The following is a 21,860-nucleotide window of genomic DNA, read 5'->3' as shown; positions in this document are numbered from 1 at the left end:
CTCCACATTTTGGGTGGCTGTTGTTCGTTAAGCTCTTTTTCCCAGCTGTTGGCATGGGATGGGAGACTTTTTGATCGGTCTGTTTGTAGCAATTTATAAGAAATGGAGAGAGTACCCGTTGCCGGGAAGGGCAAATGGCATATTGATTCAAATGGTGTTAAGGGGCGAGTCAAATTTTGTCTTTCTGTGTGTGAGGCGATGTAGTGGGTAAGTTGATGGTAAGCTAGCCAGTTTTGGGGATTGAGTCCCAGTATGTCAGCTACTTCTTCTCTAGGTTTCAACTTGCTATTCTGCAGAATGGAATAGTGTGGTATAGCGTGTGTTAGAACAGTATTGTCAGTGTGATGGGAGGTAGGTTGGAATGGGACTGTGGGGTTGTCTATGATGGGTGTCAGAGGGGAGCAGGGTGTAGAGATAGATTTATGTCTCCTTAAGATTTTCCCCCATACATTAAATGTTTCCCTCACTACAGTAGGGAGCTCTGGTACCCCTTTGTCTCGTGGTGTTGTAAGCCAGCATCTGCCTCCCAGTTGTCCCACTCCTGCGAGTGTATGTTCTAGGCCCACCCATTCCTTGTGTTGACTGTTTTTACACCAGTCGGTTATTCTAGTCATGTAGGTAGCATATCTATATAATAATATATTCGGGACTCCAAGACCTCCTTCTAGTTTAGAACGATACAGGGTTTGTGTGGCGATCCTAGGGCGTTTATGGCTCCAGATGTAAGAATTAATAAGTTTTTGTAGGGAATGGACGATGGAGTCATGGATAGGGGTGGGTATTGCCTGTAAAACATACAATATTTTGGGGAGTATTATCATTTTAATAGCGTTCACTCTTCCCAACCAGGAGATTGGTTTATTGGACCATGAAGATAGAGTAGCTTTAATGTGATTTGTTAAAGGAGTGAAATTTAAGGAAGTTATCTCCTGTAAACTGGAGGGAACCATAATTCCCAGGTATTTCAGTGCTTTAGGTTGATGTTTGAACTTGTGTGAGTGCAGTATACAGAGGTCTTCAGGAGGTGTGGCTATACTTATAAATTCCGATTTTGTATTATTTATACGGAAATTAGACAGCATTCCGTATCTTTGAAACAGAAGCATCAGGGAGGGAACAGATGTGGGAAGGTTCGTAAGTGTGAGTATGACATCGTCTGCGTATAAGGAAACCTTGTATTCTTTTTGTCCTATGGTAATACCAGAAATTTGGGGGGTTGCCCTAATGTAAGTAGCCAGAATCTCCATTGCCAGAATGAACAATGTTGGTGAAAGTGGACATCCTTGTCTAGTACCGTTATTTATGTCGAAGGGGGATGACAAGGAGTCGTTTAATTTTATTCTCGCTTTGGGGTTGTTATATAATGCAAAAATCATGTGGATGAATTGATCATCGAATCCAAATTTTCTTAAGGTCTGGGTCAAAAAAGGCCAGCTAAGACGGTCGAACGCCTTTTCGGCGTCAAGGGAAAGGACTACAGACGGGACATGTTGAGTTTTGGCATAATCTATGATATTAATTATTTTAGTGGTGTTATCACGGGCTTCCCTACGTGGGGTAAAACCTACTTGATTAGTGTGTATAAGGTCTGGAATAATTTTGTTTAGTCGGGTGGTCAGAATTTTAGCATATAGTTTAATGTCTAAATTTAACAATGATATGGGTCGGAAATTAGAGGGTATCGTAGCCGGTTTGCCAGGTTTGGGTAGCACTACTACATGGGCTTCTAACATAGTGGGTGGGAATTGTGCTCCATCTATTATAGCATTGAATAATTTCGTCAGGTGGGGTGTTATGGTGTCTTTAAACGTTTGGTAGTATTTGGCAGAGAGCCCATCGGGACCTGGGCTTTTCCCTGATTTTAGTTCTTGAATTGCAAGTAAAACTTCCTGCGGGGTTATGTGTGATGTGATGTCTTTCAGTTGTGTGGTATCTATAGATGGGAGTTGACATTCTTGGAGGAAGTTATGGGTGGCTTGTGACAATTGGTCTGTGGGAATCTCAGATTGAATATTGTAAAGAGATGAGTAATAAGTGCGGAATGTTTGAAGAATATCTGGGGTGGTTTTAAGAGGGGGGTCGGTTTGGGGATGTGTATTTCAGAGATATATGATTTGAGTTTCCTCTTTTTGAGTGATCGCGCCAAGTATTTCCCCGCTCTATTACCCTCAAAATGGAACAGGCTATTTGTTTTCCCGCTTCATAGTATTGTACTCTATCTGTAGGTAATCATCTAGTGCTTTTTGGACGGTTGTTAACTCATCTAGGATAGAGTTATCTGTCGGGGAACCTTATGTTGATAAGTAAGATGGGAGAGTTTATTGGTAAGATCAAGGTATTTTTGTTGCTTTATCTTGTTAAACTTAGATTTCATTTTAATAAATTCTCCTCTAAGGAAACATTTATGCGCCTCCCAGACTGAAAACTGGTTAGGTGTTGAGGGAATATTGAATCTGAAATACTCTTCCAAGGTTTTATCAATTGGGTAATGTTTCTACATCTCCCAAAAGAGTGTCATCCAGCCTCCACTGGAAATGGGTTTATGCATCTTTCTGGCCAGTTAATGTGTAATTGGACTGCGGAGTGGGTCGGACCATGGGTTGGTGTAATGTTACAATTAGTGATTTGGGATAAACCAAGTTGATTAGTGAAGATATAATCAATTCGGCTATAGGACTTATTGGGGTGGGAAAAGAACGTGTAGTCTCTGACTTCTGGGTGGAGATATCTCCAGGTATCATGTAAATTATGTATATTGAGGTTTTTCCAGAAAAAGGTAAGGAACTTAGTGTTACATTTTGCGAGGGGGTTTGTGCTGTCTATCTGTGGTTGGAGTGGGAAGTTAAAATCTCCTCCTAGGTAAACCGGGCCCTTCGATGAATCTAGCAGTTGAGTGAATAATTTGACAAAGAATGGTTTAGGGGTTGTATTTGGAGCATATACTGTAACTAAGGTGATAGGTTGGCCATATAAGAGGCCTATCAGGCCAAGAAGCCTTCCTTCTGTGGTCTGCTATTTTATTCAGGAGTGTAAAGGGTATGACCTTCTTAAGCAGTATGCTAACTCCGCATTTTTTGTAGGACCCGTATTGTGATAGTGTTGAGTGTATGTGCGTCCTAAATATTTGGGTAGTTATTATTTTTAAAATGTGTCTCTTGGAGGTAAATAATATCGGCCCCTCGTCTCGCTAAATCTGTAAGTGCTTTAGATCGTTTGCATGGGGAATTTAGCCCTTTTGCGTTTTGAGACAAAATTATCAAAGGATGAGGTGCTTTGTCATGTCGATGGAGCCATAAGTCGGGTGTATGTAATTAGATGATGAAATGAGTAAAATGTATGTCGAGTTAGTGTCACAATAGACCCTCTGATAGACCTGTGGGAACATATAGAATGTACAATTCTGCATAACCTACATAACCTCATGTAAAAATTAGAATAATAACAAATTATGACCATATTCTGAAAACAATACATAAAAACAACAATACAAACATTTCTCTAAGTCTACAATAGACATAAATTAGAGTACAAGTCCTTTGGGGGGACAATAAGAAGAAAAGGGCTCTAAACAGTGTAGTTTAATTACTCCAATCCGCCACTTATTGATGGGGTCTGAAAAGGTAAGTATGAAAAACTTAGTGAGCGGGCGGTTGGATACGTTAATAAGTGACCTGGAGGTTCTCTAGGGTCATGTAAAACCCGTGAGAAAACTGGGGGAAAGTGAAGGAGGAGGGGAGAGTCTTCATAATAACACAGTAAATGTCTCCTTTGTTACCTGTATGAGTCTCTCTCTGTCTCTCTTGAATAGAGGTAGTAGTAATGTTCATACTGACCAGTTATAGAGAGACATGATTAGTTAACATCAGTGCAGGGATTATTAACAGTCCTCGTCAGAATCGAGAGGGTGAGGTGGTTTCTGCGATGGAGTATTCTTGCGCTCTTTGCCTTGCTTGAGATCAGGTGTTTTACGTGGCAGTTTGGTGTGCCATCTTGTTGAATTAGGTTTGTTCTCTTGGGTAAGACCAGAGTTGGAGGTTGGTCCAAGGGGTTCTGTTAGAAGTTGGTCTATACCTAGTTCTTTGCAAAAAGATGGTATGTCATCGGGTGTATGGCAGGTGTAGCGTCGGTCATTTCTGAATCACCATTAGGTGGACGGGGAAACCCCATCTATAAGGGATCTTTTTGTTCCTGAGTAGAGATGTGAGTGGGAGGAATTCTTTCCTGATCTGCAGAGTTCTTGTAGAGAGGTCCTGATAAAATTGTATCACATTGCCCCTAAATTTAACAGGTTGGTGTCTACGGATTGATTAAGCAGCATCTCTTTTTCAAGGAAGTTCTTAAATCTAATAATAACATCCCTGGGTGGGGCGTTGTCTGGAGGTTTAGGTCTGAGGGCTCTATGGGCCCGTGCCCATTAAGATGTCGTTTGGATAAGCAGAGTCTTTTATGGAGGTAAATAATGATTGTAGGTATTCATGGAAGTCTTTTGGTAGGACCGACTCAGGGATGCCTCTAAGTCTTAGGTTTTTTCCTCCTGCTCCTATTCTCGGAGGTCGTCGATCTTGTCCATTAACGTGGTAATTGTTTCTTGGTGTGTTGTAGTCTTGTCCTCTAGTCTGTGGATGTCTTCTCTCACCTCTTCAGTCTCAGCCTCTAGCATATCTACCCTGGAACCCAGGTTGTGGGAGGTCTTGTTTTATTTCCTGTAGCTCTTCACGTAGACATGTCCTGAAAATTGTAGTAATCTCTTGTTTCGTTGCAAATTGAGACAGGAGTGCTGCAGGGACGTTGTCCGACAGGGTAGGTGAGGGTGAGGGTTCTGTTATAGGGTCTTCCTGGTTTGGTATGGAAGTATGTTGATTTGGGATAGTGTGGGTGACGAGGAATGCTCCGTAGCAAAAAATGAAGATACAGTATGCGATTTCGTGGAGGTATGTTTCAAGGCTTTCTCAGGTTTGGTCAGTCTTTTAGGTCGCCATCACTGTGGAGTGAGGGATAGTGGGCTGTGTAACTTCACAAGGGTTAAAGGGTATAATCAACTTGTTAGGAATGGGAGGCAAATAAAAGCGTGAATTTTGTTCTCAGCGTCCCTTTAAGTATTTGATACTCTGCTTTTAGGAAGTGCTTTATACGTGTTGCAGATCACAAAAGTGCTTTAACATTAGGTGTAGTATGAAAGAAATCAGGGCTCAACAATCTCTTTTCAGCGGTATAGAACCACCTAACTGTTTCTGTTTCTAAGCGGTCCCCTTAGCACCTGGAGAATAAATTATTATGTCCACAGTTCTTTAAGTAGCATATTCCTCTTGTGACTTTAAGCGTGTTAAGTAGTTATCACTTATATTATGTATAGAGATAGAGGCAAGGGGGTAGAAAAGGCAGATGTGAGCAGAGGGCTGTGTGTCAGAAAGAACAGTCTTGCAAATGTACCATGCTCTGAATGTTATGAGTAGTACCTGTGCCCCTTATCTCACAGTCCGTGTGCAGCAGTAATGGAGTAGTTTCTCTTTAAAAAGTAGGCCGCTACTATGCTGGGCAGTTTGGCGCCTTAACTCTTTTCTTCTTCCACCTCCTCACTATTCTTACTGGGTGCGTATGTCTGATAGTGGAATACCGGGTTTTTTCTGCCTGGTACCAATGAAGGCTAACAACTGTAGGTGAGTGTAAAGTGATATAGGTTTTAACCTTAACCTACCGATCAATGCTGTCGGCGTCTCCGCTGCACTCCCAAGGCCTCCAGTAGGAAAGCGCCCGATAGCGCTGTGTATTAGGCTCGTAGATCCGACCGCAGGGACCGGGTAGTTTTGAGGTATGGGAGAGGACTTTAGGGGGTGCTCCGGTTGCGTAGTAGTTATACTCCTGAGTGCCTCCAGTAGGGAAGCGCCCGTTAGCGCTATGCATTAAATTTGTGGGATCAGGCCGCAGGGTCCGGGTAGCCCTGAGGGTGCAGGAGAGGGCTTAAGAGGTTGCTCCGTTGCGTTGTAGTTACCGGTTGTTAAGCGGATGCCTCCCAAACAGTCGAGTGCGATTCAGTACGGGCGCATGGCGTCCTTAGAGTTATGAGAGGTTCCTTGTAGCTGCAAACAAGTGCGAGGCAGGAGATATTGTGATCAATTGATTCCTCCTGATATTATGTCTCTTTAGGCATTAAAAAATTTCAATATGGCTCAGTATAACAGCTCCAGGTCATTGATTTTAGAGCCCTACTTCACAGAGCACTGGAGTTACACAGCCATCTTAGCTGCAGCCAGGCTCCGCCCCCTCTCTTTGTGATCTTTATAGGTGTTTTGACGTTGCATGTGGTAATTTCAGATGTTTATGTGATTGTCTATATTGGTCACCTGATGTATTATCAAATTGTCTATTGTTATAATGACTGTCTGATTGTCTGTTGTCACTCTGTCTATTATTATAGTTGTTTTTATATCTGTAGTGTTGGTCAAATTGTCTATTGTCATTATATCCATAGTAATTTGTCCTATTGTGATATTTATTATAATGCCAGTTTGGATAATCTCTTTGGTTATATCTTCTATTATATCCACCCTCATTTCTATATCCATTGTATTCTCTCTGTGGGGATCTGTATGGTCTATTATTATTATGATACCAATTGTCATTAGTATTCCTTATCAGTGTTTTTGCATCCAAAAACTCAGATCCCTGATTCCATTGATCTCTATTAAAATTATCATGATTAAAATTAGAATCTTTCCTAGGCCTGAAATGTCTATTCGAATCTATAAATCTATTTTGGTTTTGAAAATTTTCATTCTGTTTATCTTTTGAATGATTATGTTGATTGGTTTGAGTTCTATTATTAGTCTTTTTCTTACTAAATATATATGATAGTTCCTTCCTAGAATTATCTATATTACTGTTATCACTAATATTTTCTTCAATGTTATTGTCTTGATCTATTTGATCTGAATTCTGTATGTTGTTTTCATTTTTCTTATAATCTATGACATTTCTCTCTTAAATTTGGAGTTTTTTTGTAGGATAATGTTACCTTTAAGTTCCGAAATTCTTTCTATTATTTCTGTCTGTAAAATCTTATATTCTTCACCATATTTTGTTTGATTTAGTTTATTTTTAACTGTTTCAATATCATTTTTAACCTCTGTTAGTTGTAAATTTCTAGCTTTAATTATAATTTTCATGAGATTTAGAGATGCTGATTCTAGAGCTTCAAACCATTCTGTTTGAAGTGTGTCTGGTAGTGAAAAAGTGCAGTCTTTTTTAAGCCTAAGGCCTCTTGGTACCATTTTTAAATCTAAATAATTTTGTATATATTTAATTTCTAGAGTATGTTTGATCTCTTTAGAGAGATTGTTCTCTAAATCTATGTGAACATTCTCTATATCCTCTAATCCTTCAATATGTCCAATTTCTGTATTATACTCTGATGCAATATCACTCAATATCTTATCTCTGTGAGTGAATATATCCATTTTATGTAAAGCTAGAAATTTACAACTAACAGAGGTTAAAAATGATATTGAAACTGTTAAAAATAAACTAAATCAAATAAAATATGGTGAAGAATATAAGATTTTACAGACAGAAATAATAGAAAGAATTTCAGAACTTAAAGGTAATATTATCCTACAAAAAAACTCCAAATTTAAGAGAGATGTCATAGATTATAAGAAAAATGAAGACAACATACAGAATTCAGATCAAATAGATCAAGACAATAACATTGAAGAAAATATTAGTGATAACAGTAATATAGATAATTCTAGGAAGGAACTATCATATATATTTAGTAAGAAAAAGACTAATAATAGAACTCAAACCAATCAACATAATCATTCAAAAGATAAACAGAATGAAAATTTTCAAAACCAAAATAGATTTATAGATTCGAATAGACATTTCAGGCCTAGGAAAGATTCTAATTTTAATCATGATAATTTTAATAGAGATCAATGGAATCAGGGATCTGAGTTTTTGGATGCAAAAACACCGATAAGGAATACTAATGACAATTGGTATTATAATAATAATAGACCATACAGATCCCCACAGAGAGAATACAATGGATATAGAAATGAGGGTGGATATAATAGAAGATATAACCAAAGAGATTATCCAAACTGGCATTATAATAAATATCACAATAGGACAAATTACTATGGATATAATGGCAATAGACAATTTGACCAACACTACAGAAATAAAAACAACTATAATAATAGACAGAGTGACAACAGACAATCAGACAGTCATTATAACAATAGACAATTTGATAATACAACAGGTGACCAATATAGACAATCACATAATACATCTGGAAATTACCACATGCAACGTCAAAACACCTATAAAGATCACCAAAGAGATTCATATAATGACCATCAAAATTGGAGAATTCCACTACAAAATAGGTTTTCACCATTAGATAAAAATTTTAGTCCACAGAGAACATATCACCATAGAAAACAATCCCATTCCAATATGCAGGAGAACAGTACACATAGTATGAATTTTTTAGAGGACGCCCCCGCGATTGCGGGGACTTCAAGAGATCTTCTAGAGGCCCCAAAACCACCAAGAATGGTACAAGGAAAAAGAAGGCTAGAGGTAGAAGAGGGAGAGGAACCTCTAAACAAAACAATAAAGAGGCAGTAAGTGAGATAAAAAATGTCAAGAAAATGGGTATATTTAATCTGAGTAAAATAACTCTAAATGAGAAACAAGAAAAAGTACTAGAAAAAGGCCTAAGTTTTGCACCATCTTGTAAACTTAATAAGTTTGAAACCTTAATCAATATTAATCAGTATATCAGGAAATTAACGCTAAAAAGACATTTTTAAAAAGAATCCCATACAAGACAGAAGGATACAGAGTAATTACATTCACACAGAACTAAAAGCTAAATCCACTTTTTACCCCATACAAGAAAAAAGTGAACACATAAAATTGTTTGAACAGAATATCAAAAAGGACTTAGAATTACTAGACCAGAATAAACCAATAAAGAAGAACCTAAGTAGGAAAGAAGTAGAGACACTTAAGGAATTACAGAATAACACAGAGATAATAGTGAAACCAGCTGATAAGGGTGGGGGGATCGTTATCATGGATCGAATTTACTATGTGAATGAAGCTAACAGAATATTACAGGATAAAACAACTTACAACAAACTCAAATTAAACCCATTAAAGAAACAACAAAGTAAATTAGAGGGGTTACTTGTAAAAGCTAAAGAAATGGGAATTATTAATGAGTCTGAACTTAATTTTTTAAATATATTATATCCCAAAACTCCAACTTTCTATTTTCTCCCAAAAATACACAAAGATTTAAATAACCCACCCGGCCGCCCTATTATCTCTGGGATAGGGTCCCTAACATCGGGCCTTTCCCAATATATAGATTTTTTCTTACAGAAATATGTTCTTAAACTACCAGCTTATCTTAGGGATTCCACTCATTTTTTAAATAAGATTAAGGATTTAAACTGGAGAGAAAATTATATATTGGTTACGTGTGATGTCAATTCACTCTATACCAATATCTCCCACGAGAAAGGTATAGGAGCAATAAAATCATTTTTAGATCAGGATTTAGAATTACCCGAAGCACAGAATGGATTTTTATTAGATTGTATTAGCTTTATATTGCATAATAATAGTTTTTTGTTTAATAATGATATATACTTGCAAGTTAAGGGCACTGCAATGGGCACAAGGTTCGCCCCTAGTTACGCGAATTTATTCATGGGCCACTTTGAAAATATGTATATATTTGATGGCCCATGGGAGGCGAACCTTGTGCTCTATTGTAGATTTATAGATGACATATTCATTGTATGGAGGGGAGATTTGGAACTATTAGATACATTTTTAACAGACCTAAATACTAATACATTAGGTCTATCTTTTACACATGAATATAGCTGCCAGAAATTGGGTTTTCTCGATGTTGAAATAGAAATTGTTGAAAACAATATTTATACTAAGACCTATTTTAAAAGCATAGATGCTAATAACTACATTCACTCAGACAGTTGCCATTTGGATCGTTGGAAACTGAATATTCCAAAGAGCCAGTATATGAGGATTAGAAAAAATTGCTCAACCGAAGAAAGTTACCAAGCCCAATCAGAAGTATTAACAGGGAGATTCATAGAAAAAGGCTATGACAATAAACATTTGACTAACACCCAACAAGAAGTGGCTAAAATGGACAGGGAAGTTCTACTATTAAGTAAACGTAAGAAAAATAAAGATAAAATTTCTAACTGTAATGAGATCTTTGTGCCTTTTATAACTGAATTTAGCTCACAACATCATGAATTGAAAAAAATTTTGAGGAGACACTGGCACCTGATTAAACAGGACCATGTATTAGGTAACAAAGTGAAGAACCAACCTGACATTATCTTCAAGAAAGCTAGAAATTTAAAATGTATATTGTCTAAAAGTGAATATAAAGAACCTAAACGGATTGCAGCCGATAGAGATTTAAGAGGATTGGGGATTGGGGATTAATGGATTCTTTCCATGTAATACTTGTAAATCCTGTAAATATAGCCATAAGAGCAAGGAAATAACGTCACAAAATACTGGTTTTAAATTTAGGATCAATCAACTGATTAGATGCTCTAGTATAAACACTATTTATTGCATCAAATGTTCTTGTGGGCTACTATATTTTGGTCAGACAGGTAGAATTTTAAGGGATAGAATCCGAGAACACATTTTGAAAATTGAACATGGATCCACAGAAACAAAATTATACACCCATTTTAAAGATATACATGGTGGAAACCTTAAAGATTTTAAATATTGGGGCATTAAACAAATCAGTTTGGGAATCAGAGGAGGTAATATTCAGAATATTTTACTTAAGAAAGAGGCAGAATTCATATTTAATTTTAGGACCCTCCATCCCCATGGCCTTAACTCAGAAATGGATTTGAACATATTATTTTAAGATTAAATTATGCCACTACATTTTATTAATTTTATGAAAATGCTGACTCAATTGAGATTTCTAAATCTAACCCAAATTTTAAACAATTTAAACACAAAAATTTTTAAACACATATCATATCAGACAAGCATTTTGAGAGATAATGTCAAAGGTAAATTTTTAAATATGTTTTTGAGATATTTTTAAACAATTGCATACAATTTTAATATATTGCTGGTTTATATCATGGATGCAAGATTTTTATTATAATAGGAACGATTTTTATATATCATATACATTTTTTATACATTTTTTTTACATGTTTTCATATAGTTTTTATACATTTTCATATTTTTTCTAATCATACATTATGTATATTTATATAGAGTTCTCTCTGACTTAATATTCTTATAATTCTTATATATCTCTAGAGGCGTCCAGATTTAAGGATTTATATTTTATACCTTTGATTAATAAACTTACTGGACTAGAGAATCAATAAATTAATTATCATATATGCTATTTGAGAAATCTGGGTAACTATATAGCAATGAATTGAGTTTAACCTAAGCGGTTTTCAACAAGATCGAACAAGGATATTATTATGCATGTTTAACAATAATATAAAAATACGGTTTTAAACTGTATATTCTAAATTGTATGTATAAACATCAATATGCAAACACAGACTTTGGAAAGTTTTAATAAAGAAATTAAGAAATTACACCCATTGTAGCACGTATCTGATAGGTCCAGATTTGTCCAATGAGGATACAGCGCGGGATATTTAAAAATGTAATTGTGAGCAAACAGGCATCTTGATAAAGGCCCCTGGCGGCTGAAACGCGTAGAATTTGCCGATTGCTCCTGTGTACAAGACTTATCTAAGTGTTAACTACAGATTGGATTCGTAAGTAGGTAGGACAGGTACATTGAGCAGCTACTAAAACTTGGTTTAAGCTGGCTCTATATGTGTAATTCCTGCCCCGGGACCTACTCATACGAATACATCTGTGCAACCAGTATTCTGTTTGGAACTTCGGTTCTTTACCTCACCCTGTGTGAACACTAAAGAGTTACCTGCACCGGAACAACTTTTTCATTTCAGCCCGGAACTGTGTGTGTGCACACGCGGATCATAGTATCCCCCATTGTTTGCAGAGAACGCTGCACTGACTTTTAGCACCGAGAAAAAGAGGACATATACAACCCGGAGTTTCTGGCCACAAGTTTGCAAAGAACAGACAATCTTTGGACATTGTTGCCTTCATAACAGGACTATACAGGTTTAAGAATCTTATGTGATCCACATTTATTATTATTTGCTACAGATGAGATAACATATCTGTATACATTTGTATATATTTGTATACATTTCTACATTGCTATTTCTCACTGTTCACATTTTGTTTGTTTTTAGATGCCGGCATCGTTACTTTTATTGATGTTATATTAACTATAGTAATAAATATTATTTTATTCAACTAGTTTGATCTGTTTAAACTGCTTTCCTACTATTTATATTGGACTAGTTTATTGCTATTTATCCTTACCGAGTAAATTTAAAAGCATATATGCAACTTTTTTAGACTCCCAAAGCTATTACTAAAATCTACTAATTATACTAGGATTTTCATAATATACTAGAGTTCGGTACATAATTAACCACCTTTAATTCTAATTCCCGCAAAATTATTCTCTTAGCTCTCCTTTGTTGAGCGCCACCCCAGAATACTAATCTTCTTTGTTCAACATTTAATTTGGTTTTTAGAGGTTAAACCATTTGTTTTCTCTGGGATTTGGCTCTAGAGTGGTTGAGTGTTGTATCTCTATAAACAATTATCATTTTTTCATAACTTAATTCTGCTATCTAATTTGCTTCCTGCTCTTGGTATCCTTTGATGAAAATCATATCTAAGTAGGCTCAGGAGCAGTGATGCACTACTGGGAGCTAACTGCTGATTGGTGGCTGCACATATATGTCTTTTGTCATTGGCTCACATTATGTGTTCAGCTACTTCCCAGTAGTGCATTAATGATACTTCAACAAAGAACCAAGAGAATTAAAAAAAATGTTTATAATAGAAGTAAACTAAAAAGTTGTTTAAAGGGACATAAAACATAAAAAAAAATGTTTTCATGCTTCAGATATATACAATTTAAAAAAAAAAAGTTTCCAATTTACTTTTATTATCAACTTTGCTTCATTCTCATGTTATTCTTTGTTGAAGAGACATCTAGAGAGGTAGTGTGCAAATGTCTGGAGCACTAAATGACAGGAAATAGTGCTGCCCTCTAGTGCTCTTGCTAGTGTATAACATTGTTGCAAAACTACTGCCATTTAGTGCTGCAGACACGGGCACGAAAACAAAGAAAATTTGATAATACAAAGTACATTGGAAAGTTGTTTAAAATTGTATGTTCTATCTGAAACATGAAAGAAAAAATGTAAATTTTATGCCACTTTAAATTTGTATGTGTTTTCTGAATCATGAAAGAAAACTTTTGGGTTTTATGCCCCTTTAAGGTCCCTTTAAGGTGCTCAATTAATTAATTAATTTATTAATATTTATTAAACAGTTTTAAAGCCAACAGACCCCAAATCTATCTATCTATCTATCTATCTATCTATCTATCTATCTATCTATCTATCTATCTCTCTACACTGACGCTGCTGATTTTTGCATCTCCAGTGCCTTACAGCCTTATTACCACACATTCCTCTGCTTTCATTAGATCTGCATTGAAGGTATTTCTTTTTACCAAGGTACATTTCCCTTTGTTATTTAGAATGAATTATGTACAGCTACAATTAGTACTTATTAATTATTTTGCTTTTTTAAGTTCTTATTAAAGTACTAAGAGAGAGTTCAGCTACTGAGTTTGTCCTCTATTGCTCTCTTACCCCTAACACCTCCTCGATTACTGTGCTAAGCTTGCAGTGTCCCAATAAGGGTTTGAGGGGAATTGAGCCTCTCGGCCATTATATTCTGTGACAACAGTAGTCGACCTGACGCTTGATAAGACACGGACCCGACCAGGAAAAATGTTTGCTGTTTGTTACACTATCTCTATCTATCTATCTATCTATCTATCTAGCTATCTACCTATCTATCTATCTATCTATCTATCTTCCATTTATTCAAATGCCTGTATTTATATGATATAGTCAAATCTTTATAGGTTCATAGAGTTACAGTAAACAAGTACTGAATAGTTGCCTACTGCCTGTGAGTAACACCTATTGCTAAAATATCTGCCTATAAACCACTTATTATCCTCACTGCTTTAGCAAACAATTATATACAGCAGTGATAATCTACCATAAAGGGGCAGTAAACACACAAAGTGCTTATATTTCCCTGGTAGAATGATTTAGAGACACTTTTTACCCTGAAAATAGGGTGTCTTGCTAAGGGGTGTATACTGCATTTTCATATGAAAAATGCACAATAATATTCGTATTTTAAACATCATACAAAATAAATAATTTAATCATTCACACAAAAATAAGCATGGAAAAAAAGAGCATGCCATTTTAAGCAACTTTCTAATTTACTACTATTATCATTTTTTCTTCGTTCTCTTGCCATCTTTATTTGAAAAAGAAGGCATCTAAGCTATTTGTTTGGTTCAGGACCCTGGAAAGCACTTGTTCATTGGTAGATTAATTCAGTGATTTTTAACCTTTTTTTTGACATGGCACACTTTTTTACATTAAAAAATCCTGTGGCACACCACCATCCCAAAATTTAAAAAAAATCACACATTGTAGCCTAATACAGCATATATATATACACATACACACAAACACACACATACTGTATGTATTGTGTTGTTATGCCATGCCTCCTACAAACTACCTCTGCACTGGGAGTAAAAAACAAGCAAAGTTTAAAAAAATATGTCACTGTTGTCAGTCTGCCGTGGCACACCTGAGGATCTCTCACGGCACACTAGTGTGCCAAGGCACACTGGTTGAAAAACACTGGATTAATTTATCGACCAATCAGCAAGAACAACCCGTGTTGTTCACCAAAAATGGGCCGGCATCTAAACTTACATTCTTGCATTTCAAATATAGATACCAAAAGAATGAAGAAAATTTGATAATAGGAGTACATTAGAAAGTTGCTTAAAATTGGATGCTCTATATGAATCACAAAAGAAAAAATTTGGGTTCAGTGTCCCTTTAAGGTGCATCAAAAATCGTAAAAAAATTCTTCACCAAAAATCATATTTTGTCAAAAATGTAAAATTTCTATGTAAATCATATTAAATATTGTCAGTATATGGCCGGGTTATAATACAATATTTCTTTCATGTAATTAGCAAGAGTCCATGAGCTAGTGACGTATGGGATATACATTCCTACCAGGAGGGGCAAAGTTTCCCAAACCTCAAAATGCCTATAAATACACCCCTCACCACACCCACAAATCAGTTTTACAAACCTTGCCTCCTATGGAGGTGGTGAAGTAAGTTTGTGCTAGATTCTACGTTGCTATGCGCTCCGCAGCAGGTTGGAGCCCGGTTTTCCTCTCAGCGTGCAGTGAATGTCAGAGGGATGTGAGGAGAGTATTGCCTATTTCAATTCAATGATCTCCTTCTACGGGGTCTATTTCATAGGTTCTCTGTTATCGGTCGTAGAGATTCATCTCTTACCTCCCTTTTCAGATCGACGATATACTCATATATACCATTACCTCTACTGATTCTCGTTTCAGTACTGGTTTGGCTTTCTACTACATGTAGATGAGTGTCCTGGGGTAAGTAAGTCTTATTTTGTGTGACACTCTAAGCTATGGTTGGGCACTTTTATATAAAGTTCTAAATATATGTATTCAAAGATTCCTTATTTCAGACAGTCAGTTTCATATTTGGGATAATGCATATGAATAAAAAAATTTCTTACCTTAAAATTTGACTTTTTTTCCCTGTGGGCTGTTAGGCTCGCGGGGGCTGAAAATTCTTCATTTTATTGCGTCATTTTTGGCGCAGACTTTTTTGGCGCAAATTTTTTTTCTGTTTCCGGCGTCATACGTGTCGCCGGAAGTTGCGTCATTTTTGACGGTTTTTTGCGCCAAAAGTGTCGGCGTTCCAGATGTGGCGTCATTTTTGGCGCCAAATAATGTGGGCGTCTTTTTTGGGGCTAAAAAATATGGGCGTCACTATTGTCTCCACATTATTTAAGTCTCATTATTTATTGCTTCTGGTTGCTAGAAGCTTGTTCACTGGCATTTTTTCCCATTCCTGAAACTGTCATTTAAGGAATTTGATCAATTTTGCTTTATATGTTGTTTTTTCTATTACATATTGCAAGATGTCCCAGATTGACACTGAGTCAGAAGATACTTCTGGAAAAACGCTGCCTGGTGCTGGATCGACCAAAGTTAAGTGTATCTGCTGTAAACTTGTGGTATCTGTTCCTCCAGCTGTTGTTTGTAATGAATGTCATGACAAACTTGTTAATGCAGATAATATTTCCTTTAGTAATGTTACATTACCTGTTGCTGTTCCGTCAACATCTAATACTCAGAGTGTTCCTGTTAACATAAGAGATTTTGTTTCTAAATCCATTAAGAAGGCTATGTCTGTTATTCCTCCTTCTAGTAAACGTAAAAGGTCTTTTAAAGCTTCTCATTTTTCAGATGAATTTTTAAATGAACATCATTCTGATTCTGATAATGGTTCCTCTGGTTCAGAGGATTCTGTCTCAGAGGTTGATGCTGATAAATCTTCATATTTATTCAAAATGGAATTTATTCGTTCTTTACTTAAAGAAGTCTTAATTGCATTAGAAATAGAGGATTCTGGTCCTCTTGATACTAAATCTAAACGTTTAAATAAGGTTTTTAAATCTCCTGTAGTTATTCCAGAAGTTTTTCCTGTCCCTGATGCTATTTCTGAAGTAATCTCCAGGGAATGGAATAATTTGGGTAATTCATTTACTCCTTCTAAACGTTTTAAGCAATTATATCCTGTGCCATCTGACAGATTAGAGTTTTGGGACAAAATCCCTAAAGTTGATGGGGCTATCTCTACTCTTGCTAAACGTACTACTATTCCTACGGCAGATAGTACTTCCTTTAAGGATCCTTTAGATAGGAAGATTGAATCCTTTCTAAGAAAAGCTTACTTATGTTCAGGTAATCTTCTTAGACCTGCTATATCTTTAGCGGATGTTGCTGCAGCTTCAACTTTTTGGTTAGAAGCTTTAGCGCAACAAGTATCAGATCATAATTCTCATAGCATTGTTAATCTTCTTCAACATGCTAATAACTTTATTTGTGATGCCATCTTTGATATCATTAGAGTTGATGTCAGGTATATGTCTCTAGCTATTTTAGCTAGAAGAGCTTTATGGCTTAAAACTTGGAATGCTGATATGTCTTCTAAGTCAACTTTGCTTTCCCTTTCTTTCCAGGGTAATAAATTATTTGGTTCTCAGTTGGATTCTATTATCTCAACTGTTACTGGAGGGAAAGGAACTTTTTTACCACAGGATAAAAAATCTAAAGGTAAATTTAGGTCTAATAATCGTTTTCGTTCCTTTCGTCACAATAAGGAACAAAAGCCTGATCCTTCACCCACAGGAGCGGTATCAGTTTGGAAACCATCTCCAGTCTGGAATAAATCCAAGCCTTTTAGAAAACCAAAACCAGCTCCCAAGTCCACATGAAGGTGCGGCCCTCATTCCAGCCCAGCTGGTAGGGGGCAGATTACGTTTTTTCAAAGAAATTTGGATCAATTCAATTCACAATCTTTGGATTCAGAACATTGTTTCAGAAGGGTACAGAATTGGCTTCAAGATAAGGCCTCCTGCAAAGAGATTTTTTCTTTCCCGTGTCCCAGTAAATCCAGCGAAAGCTCAAGCATTTCTGAAATGTGTTTCAGATCTAGAGTTGGCTGGAGTAATTATGCCAGTTCCAGTTCTGGAACAGGGGCTGGGGTTTTATTCAAATCTCTTCATTGTACCAAAGAAGGAGAATTCCTTCAGACCAGTTCTGGATCTAAAAAAATTGAATCGTTATGTAAGGATACCAACATTCAAAATGGTAACTATAAGGACTATCCTGCCTTTTGTTCAGCAAGGGCATTATATGTCCACAATAGATTTACAGGATGCATATCTGCATATTCCGATTCATCCAGATGACTATCAGTTTCTGAGATTCTCTTTCTGCCGTTTGGCCTAGCAACAGCTCCAAGAATTTTTACAAAGGTTCTCGTGCCCTTCTGTCTGTAATCAGAGAACAGGGTATTGTGGTATTTCCTTATTTGGACGATATCTTGGTACTTGCTCAGTCTTCACATTTAGCAGAATCTCATACGAATCGACTTGTGTTGTTTCTTCAAGATCATGGTTGGAGGATCAATTTACCGAAAAGTTCATTGATTCCTCAGACAAGGGTAACCTTTTTAGGTTTCCAGATAGATTCAGTGTCCATGACTCTGTCTCTGACAGACGCCTTCAATCACAATCATTCCCTTCGGTAGCCTTATGCATGGAAATTCTAGGTCTTATGACTGCTGCATCGGACGCGATCCCCTTTGCTCGTTTTCACATGTGACCTCTTCAGCTCTGTATGCTGAACCAGTGGTGCAGGGATTACACAAAGATATCTCAATTAATATCTTTAAAACCGATTGTACGACACTCTCTGACGTGGTGGACAGATCACCATCGTTTAGTTCAGGGGGCTTCTTTTGTTCTTCCGACCTGGACTGTAATTTCAACAGATGCAAGTCTGACAGGTTGGGGAGCTGTTTGGGGGTCTCTGACAGCACAAGCGGTTTGGGAATCTCAGGAGGTGAGATTACCAATCAATATTTTGGAACTCCGTGCAATTTTCAGAGCTCTTCAGTCATTGCCTCTTCTAAAGAGAGAATCGTTCATTTGTTTTCAGACAGACAATGTCATAACTGTGGCATACATCAATCATCAAGGAGGGACTCACAGTCCTCTGGCTATGAAAGAAGTATCTCGAATATTGGTTTGGGCGGAATCCAGCTCCTGTCTAGTTTCTGCGGTTCATATCCCAGGTATAGACAATTGGGAAGCGGATTATCTCAGTAGCCAAACGTTACATCCGGGCGAATGGTCTCTTCACCCAGAGGTATTTCTTCAGATTGTTCAAATGTGGGGACTTCCAGAAATAGATCTGATGGCTTCTCGTCTTAACAAGAAACTTCCCAGGTATCTGTCCAGATCCAGGGATCCTCAGGCGGAAGCAGTGGATGCATTGTCACTTCCTTGGAAGTATCATCCTGCCAATCTCTTTCCGCCTCTAGTTCTTCCAAGAGTAATCTCCAAGATTCTGAAGGAATGCTCGTTTGTTCTGCTGGTGGCTCCAGCATGGCCTCACAGGTTTTGGTATACGGATCTTGTCCGCATGGCCTCTTGCCAACCGTGGACTCTCCCGTTAAGACCAGACCTTCTGTCGCAAGGTCCTTTTTTCCATCAGGATCTCAAATCCTTAAATTTAAAGGTATGGAGATTGAACGCTTGATTCTTAGTCAAAGAGGTTTCTCTGACTCTGTGATTAATACTATGTTACAGGCTCGTAAATCTGTATCTAGAAAGATATATTATAGAGTCTGGAAGACTTACATTTCTTGGTGTCTTTCTCATCATTTTTCCTGGCATTCTTTTAGAATTCCGAGAATGTTACAGTTTCTTCAGGATGGTTTGGATAAAGGTTTGTCTGCAAGTTCCTTGAAAGGACAAATCTCTGCTCTTTCTGTTCTTTTTTACAGAAAGATTGCTAATCTTCCTGATATTCATTGTTTTGTACAAGCTTTGGTTCGTATAAAACCTGTCATTAAGTCAATCTCTCCTCCTTGGAGTTTGAATTTGGTTCTGGGGGCTCTTCAAGCTCCTCCGTTTGAACCTATGCATTCACTGGATATTAAATTACTTTCTTGGAAAGTTTTGTTTCTTTTGTCCATCTCTTCTGCTAGAAGAGTTTCTGAATTATCTGCTCTTTCTTGTGAGTCTCCTTTTCTGATTTTTCATCAGGATAAGGCGGTGTTGCGAACTTCTTTTAAATTTTTACCTAAGGTTGTGAATTCTTACAACATTAGCAGAGAAATTGTGGTTCCTTCATTGTGTCCTAATCCTAAGAATTCTAAGGAGAGATAATTGCATTCTTTGGATGTAGTTAGAGCTTTGAAATATTATGTTGAAGCTACTAAGAATTTCCGAAAGACTTCTAGTCTATTTGTTATCTTTTCCGGTTCTAGGAAAGGTCAGAAGGCCTCTGCCATTTCTTTGGCATCTTGGTTAAAATCTTTAATTCATCTTGCTTATGTTGAGTCGGGTAAAACTCCGCCTCAAAGGATTACAGCTCATTCTACTAGGTCAGTATCTACTTCCTAGGCGTTTAGGAATGAAGCTTCGGTTGATCAGATTTGCAAAGCAGCAACTTGGTCTTCTTTGCATACTTTTACTAAATTCTACCATTTTGATGTGTTTTCTTCTTCTGAAGCAGTTTTTGGTAGAAAAGTACTTCAGGCAGCTTGATTCTTCTGCTTATAATTTCAGTTTTTTTCATTATAAGATTTAAACTTTATTTTGGGTGTGGATTGTTTTCAGCGGAAATGGCTGTCTTTATTTTATCCCTCCCTCTCTAGTGACTCTTGCGTGGAAAGATCCACATCTTGGGTAGTCATTATCCCATACGTCACTAGCTCATGGACTCTTGCTAATTACATGAAAGAACACATAATTTATGTAAGAACTTACCTGATAAATTAATTTCTTTCATATTAGCAAGAGTCCATGAGGCCCACCCTTTTTGTGGTGGTTATGATTTTTTTGTATAAAGCACAATTATTCCAATTCCTTATTTTTTATGCTTTCGCACTTTTTTCTTATCACCCCACTTCTTGGCTATGCGTTAAACTGATTTGTGGGTGTGGTGAGGGGTGTATTTATAGGCATTTTGAGGTTTGGGAAACTTTGCCCCTCCTCGTAGGAATGTATATCCCATACGTCACTAGCTTATGGACTCTTGCTAATATGAAAGAAATGAATTTATCAGGTAAGTTCTTACATAAATTATGTTATTTAATAATTATTCTTTAAAATAAACCCCTAATAAAATGCATATACAAAACAATAAAATTAATGTAAATTCCTAAATTCTTTATATTAGTTAAAATTTATAGACACATTGAATTATATTTATAGAAAACCAGATATGAATCAAACTATACAATGTTTAAACTGTTACAATATTCTTTACAAAGCAAACCAAATTGTAACTTTAGAATTAACCTTATTCACAATTGAATTGCATTAAAATACCACAATGAGATATCACAGTATGGGTCACTAACTTCCAGACAACTATACTTAAAGTGAAGGTCCATTTGGATGAATTAGTGCCCGGTTTTTATTAAACCTATTAAAAACAAGGGCACTTTAATTCATCAAAATTGACATTTCACTGTTTTCTTCAAAAACTTACCTGTTAATCCTGAATGCCGCTCCAGCGATTCCCCCAACCGTCAGAAGCCTCTGCAGACATAAAAAATGACGAATCAGGCTTCCTCCAATCACAGCTTCCCCCCGGGGGAATCTTGGCCTGATGCAACGCTGTGATTGGAGGAAGCCAGATTCGTCATTTTGGACCCGCGAAGACGGCTTGCGACAGGCGGAGGAAGCGCTGGAGCAGCTGCCAGGATTAAAAGGTACGTTTTTGAAGAAAACAGTGAAATGTCAATTTTGATGAATTAAAGTGTCCTTGTTTTTAACAGGTTTATGAAAAAACGGGCACTAATTCATCAAAATGGACCTTCACTTTAAGCTATTTAGCCCACAAATGATTTTATACAACTCTAATTAAAACACCAGAAGTTATATATATCTTAAATGTAAACAGCCGGTTTATATGCCAATTTATCTAAGCTGAAATGAATTCTTAAT

Source organism: Bombina bombina, chromosome 1 (assembly GCF_027579735.1).
Source record: "Bombina bombina isolate aBomBom1 chromosome 1, aBomBom1.pri, whole genome shotgun sequence".
Lineage (NCBI taxonomy): Eukaryota > Metazoa > Chordata > Amphibia > Anura > Bombinatoridae > Bombina > Bombina bombina.
This window is presented reverse-complemented; position numbering follows the sequence as displayed.